The sequence below is a fragment of the Neophocaena asiaeorientalis genome, unplaced genomic scaffold, assembly GCF_003031525.2.
Source record: "Neophocaena asiaeorientalis asiaeorientalis breed wild unplaced genomic scaffold, Neophocaena_asiaeorientalis_V1.1 scaffold55, whole genome shotgun sequence".
Classification (NCBI taxonomy): Eukaryota; Metazoa; Chordata; class Mammalia; order Artiodactyla; family Phocoenidae; genus Neophocaena; species Neophocaena asiaeorientalis.
This window is the reverse complement of record NW_020175684.1, coordinates 7,091,283-7,096,818: the sequence shown is the minus strand read 5'-3', so window position 1 is coordinate 7,096,818 and position 5,536 is coordinate 7,091,283. Positions and strand designations below refer to the sequence as shown.

At 38.9% G+C, this 5,536-nt stretch overlaps 1 pseudogene; it reads left to right on the top strand.

Moving 5' to 3' along the window:
• Positions 1-227: 227 nt before the first annotated feature.
• Positions 228-896, top strand: LOC112390950 (60S ribosomal protein L7 pseudogene; annotated as a pseudogene).
• The last annotated feature ends 4,640 nt before the right edge of the window (positions 897-5,536 follow it).

Below are 5,536 nucleotides of genomic sequence, written 5' to 3'. Positions count from 1 at the left end.
AATAAATCATGGCACAGGTGTGTGTACGCACAGGCACATACACTCACACATGCACACACACACTGAAAAGTGATGTATTGGGATATATTAATGTCCCAAATGGGATGATTGTTCACAATATACAGTGAGATTAAATAAAGCAAATTCAAAGTAAAGTGAATAATATCAACCTTAAAAAAACCCAAACCTAAAAATAGGTTATGTAGTCCTTTTTTCCAGCTGGAACCATGAAGGGTGCAGAAGAGAAGAAAAGATGGTTCCTGCTAAAACTCCTAAAAAAGGTGAAGGAATTTCACAGAGTTCAAGATCAGGCACATGAGAAAGAATTTTGCCCAAAAGATGTTTTGAAAGGCAAGGACAAATCTTATATATGAAAAGGTAAGCCTAATCACAAGGAATATGGGCAGATGTACAGAACTGACACAAGAATGGTTAGGATGGCAAGATAAGCAGGCAACTTCCATGTACCTGCAGAACCCATTACTGGCATTTATCATCAGGATCAGTATCCATGGTGTGACCCCAAAGGCCTGAAAAGTGTTGCAGCTTCTTCATCATTGCCATATCTTCAGTGGTACCTTTGTGAAGATCAACAAGGCTTCAGTTAACATGCTGAGGATTGTGGAACCACATATTACACATAAATTGCCCTGACAGACAACACATTGATTGCTGACTCTCTTGTTAAATTTGGAATCATCCGCATGGAAGATCTGATTCACGAGATCTATAATGTTGAACAATGCTTTCAAGAAAGCAACAACTTCTGCTGGCCCTTCAAATGATCTTTTCCATGAGGTAGAATGAAGATGATGAAGATCATCTATTTTGTAGAAGGTAGAGATGCTGGCAACAGAAAAGATCAAATCAACAGGCTTATTAGAAGGATGAACTAAGGTGTCTACCTTGATTCGCTTTGTAATCTAGTCAGTTAATAAGCAGTGACTGCTTTCAATTTGAAATGTAAAACAAACATCCCCCCCAAAAAACCCCAAATTATGTGATTAACAAAAGAAAAAATGGGACAAGTATATATCCAATTCTTCACATGTGTTAACTATGGGAGATATGGGGAATTATTTACTTGTCATTCATTCATTTATTCATTATATTAAAAAAGGGAAGACACAGAGAGTAGAAGAAAAGAGGTAGAACACTCTGCTGGTGTTGGATGTTGGGTGAGAAGAGGGCTGGACACCAATATGTCAGTCAACCTCATTATCTCCTCTGTAAATGGGAGCAAGGGCTTCCTCTTACTTTTGAAGCACAGAGGTTTGGAGAAGGATGTTGCCTGAGAAGGAAGAGAATGGCTGGACCACCCAAGTTGCTTGCACTTACTGACAGCCTCTCTCCCTTGTACAGTTGTCTTTAGGTTGCCCAGTGCAGCTCTTTTCACAGCTATGTGCAACCACCAAGTAATACCTTGCCTCAGGAGATGTTCTGCCCTTACCAGTGACAAGCTCAACCTCCTAGGGTGGGGAGGATGAGGGCAGCATAAGGTAATTGATGGATGAAGGTACATCTACTCCAGGTATGAGTCAAAACTTCCAGATGAGTCAAGAACTTTGCCCCATATCCATGCTTCCCTCCTCATCTCACCCACAGGGCTAGGCCCCAATTTGTGTGTGGGTTTGACTGCCAAAGATTTGCTAGGAGAAAAATATAGTAGGATAATATTTGAAGTTATTAATCCATACTTTTTCTTCTCCCTGTATCTATCTTTTCATTTTTCTGTTCCTCCTCATTTAAGCAGATCCTGGGGAAGTGTGATGCAGGATATTGTTTCTGGCTATTAATTGCCAGTGACCGAAATTTGAAGGAGAAATCAGGCGAGATTTCCAGAAAAGGCAAAAAAGAGAAAGAATATGGACCTCGACCAAGTAAGTGTCTGGGCCAGAGAGATGATAGGGGGTGGAATTTTCCAAGCTAGAAAGTGCTTCCCATAGGAATAGGGAAGTGTAGGGAGGAGATGAAGGGAGGAGTCTGTAGGAGCAAGGAAATATGGTCAGTGCCTCATTTCCAACTATGTTAAGAAGGGAGTAGTAAGACTCCATGCAGAAAATGGATGCTTGGTATTGAAACAAATGAAACTAAGAGGATCCATTTCCCCCATGGCAGACATTTTGGTATTACAAAAAATGTTGCAATGAATTATCTTTGTGTCCCTGTACTAGATGTTTTTGGAATTTATATTTTAGAAGTTGACTTTCTGGGTCCTAACCTTCAAACTTTGCTAGATATTGCAAAAAGTTTTTAGCGTTATACCAATTTGCTCTCTCAATCTCTTAAGCTTTTTCTTCTTAAATTTAAACTACACTCCCTATTGTAAAACTTCACTGCTCATTAATCATGGGTAATTAAGAATTTGAAAGTTCCCATTTCCACGACTTCCTTACCACTACTTGTCATCAACAAACTTTTGAATTTTTTCCAGTGTGACGACATGAAATGGTATCTTGTTTTAATTTGCATGCTTCTATTATTAGTAAGTTACAACTTTTTTTTCATATCTTTATTGGTCCTATAGAACTTGTCTGTGAACTGAAGTTTTATATTCATTTCTTTACTGGGCTCTTTGTCTTTTTCTTATTTATAGGATATTTTTATATATTCTAGATGGCAGTTATTTCTCAAATGCCTTGTAAGTATTTTCTCTGTCTCTAGCTTTTTAAACTTTGTTTATGACATCTAAAGTATGATATTTAAAATGTTTTCTCCTCGCGCACCAGGAGACAAAGAGGGAAGAAAAAGTCTCTTGCCTCTTCGGCCGGTGCAGGCTTTTCCCCGAACTCCCTCCCGGCTAGTCGTGGTGCACTAACCCCTTCAGGCTATGTTCAAGCCGCCAACCCCAGTCCTCTCCCTGAGCTCCGTCCAAAACCAAAACCCGAGCCTCAGCTCGCAGCCCCGCCCGCCCCGGCGGGTGAGCAGACAAGCCTCTCGGGTTGGTGAGTGCTGGTCGGCACCGATCGTCTGTGCAGGAATCTCCCCGCTTTGCCCTCCGCACCCGTCGCTGTGCACTACTCCGCGGTCCCGAAACTCCCCCCTCTGCCTCCCGCAGTCTCCGCCCGCGGAGGGGCTTCCTAGTGTGTGGAAACTTTTCCTCCTTCACAGCTCCCTCCCACTGGTGCAGGTGCCGTCCTTATTCTTTTGTCTCTGTTTTTTCTTTTGCCCTACCCAGTTACGTGGGGAGTTTCTTGCCTTTTGGGAGGTCTGAGGTCTTCTGCCAGCCTTCAGTAGGAGTTCTGTAGGAGTTGTTCCACGTGTGGATGTATTTCTGGTGTATCCGTGGGGAGGAAGGTGATCTCCGCGTCTTACTCTTCCGCCATCTTCAAGGTCCCCCGGTTTGTTTTTTTTATTCTTAAAAGACTTTGTTTCAGAGCAGTTTTAGCTTCATAGTAAAATTGAGCAGAAGGTACCCAGAAATCCCATATACTCCCTGCCCCTATACATGCACAGCCTCCTCCATTATCAATAGCCCCACCAGAGTCATACATGTGTTACAATTGATGAACCTTTTTAATTTTTAAGAGATCTTTCCTTACTTCAATGTTATGAGATTGTCTCCTACATTTTCTTCTAAAACTTTTGAGGGTTGCCTTTAAGTCTTTAATCCATGTGTTCTTCCTATTTGTGTACCGAATGAGGAGGAATTCAATATTCTGATACATTTTAAAATTTGTTCCTCAATCACATGAGGTCAACCCATCCTATTGACAGATTCACCTGCAGCCACACTGAAAGATCGAGGGTAGCAAAACAGTTCATAGCAGGCATCAGGACTGAGCATTGTGGGTAAACCACTGGGATCATGGATGAGCCTCATAAACCAAACAGTGAACTAGTGGTGTTACCTGGATTAGTGAGTGGGATGACCTCTGTGGAATCCCCCATATCATGAACATTAACTAATGGGAAGCCAGGGACATTCAACTGATTAAAAAAGGATACAGTGGGCCTAGACTCATAACTGGATATCAGGGTCTGGGTCAAAACAACAAACCAACCAGCAAACATAGCAGCAAATATGGCAGAACTAACACAGCCAAAGTATTATCCAACCAAATGTAGACAATCCAGAGGAAAGCATTTTCTGGATAATGTTTCCTCTCTGTAATGTCACTAATTTATTTAACATACACTGTAGTCTTCTTTAAGTTCTTAAAAAACTCAGCACAGTGGAGAGTAAAGAAATATACTATTTTAATTGTTTAGTTGGAAAAAATAAAATTTATATTTATTTCTCCCCTGCTAAAACAAAAACAAAAATAAAATCAATTTTAACTATTTGAGCAGAGATTACAATTTTGTCCTATAAGTAAAACAGCTACAAGAAATTTCACAGTAATTTTAGTATTTATACAGCTTTTTAAAGAAAATAAAACATTGAATTATGAAAAGCATTTATACTGGAACACAGAGAACTATATTCAATATCTTGTAATAACCTATAATGGAAAAGAATATGAAAAAGAATATAGATATATTCACTTTGCTGTACACCAGAAATTAACACAACATTGTAAGTCAACTACACTTCAACTTAAAAAAAAAGCATTTATACTGGTATTATGCCTTCTGAAGTAAAATCTCAGTGTACATCACCTAAGTTTTCAGAATTAAAAAGTATAACACAGAATCCGGCATGTAATTTCCAAGGTGAGCGTCAATTTAAGTATTTGAAATACAGCTTGATCTTTGTGATAAAATTAAAAAAAGAAATTAGCTGGGACTATCCCACATGCATTCTAAAGCCCCCAGTTAGCCTAGGTAATTTTTCTTATTCTCCCACAACACATGGCATTCTTTCTATGAATGACATCAGTTTGGAAATACCCCGTGGTTTCTGAGTTATAAATGGATAGTTCACCATGAACTCCTGATTATATTATGATTCATACTTTCACTTCTGTTTTTATACTATCATTTTGAAATAGTGAAAGTGAAACTGTGTTTCACTGGCAAACAGTTCACTAGGGAGAAGAAAAATATGGTTGAATATAATAATTTACAAAATATTTAAGGTTTATTGTCTAAGAATATTGTGAAAACCATTTCTTAAGGAAAAAACAATGTAGTTGTGACCAAAAAATTGCTCTTAGAAAGTGAATCTTGGCGTTAACAGTGACGATTGTCAGAGTTCTGCTTTGCATGGGAGCATTGCTTATGATTCCTTCTGGCATCTGTCTATCTATCTATCTATTATCTATCTATCAATAAATCTTTTAAAACTCTTTTCATTCATGGAACTGGTTTATGAATCATAGCCTTTTACCTCTAGAATTTGTTCTCTTAACAATTACACTATGGTAGAAAGATGATGCTAGCTAGTTAGAGAAAGAATGAATGAGCAAGAAAGAACAAAGAACCATATGGAAATTTCCAACATAATTCCAGGCTTGAGAGCCTTTATTCATACTTCAAGTTTCCTTAGGGCAGGTGTCATGCCTGTTCATTGCAGTGTCTTTTGTACCTTTGCCAGTTCCTGGCACATAGCAACATTCAACAAATATTTGTTGAGTAAATAAACACAGCAAGT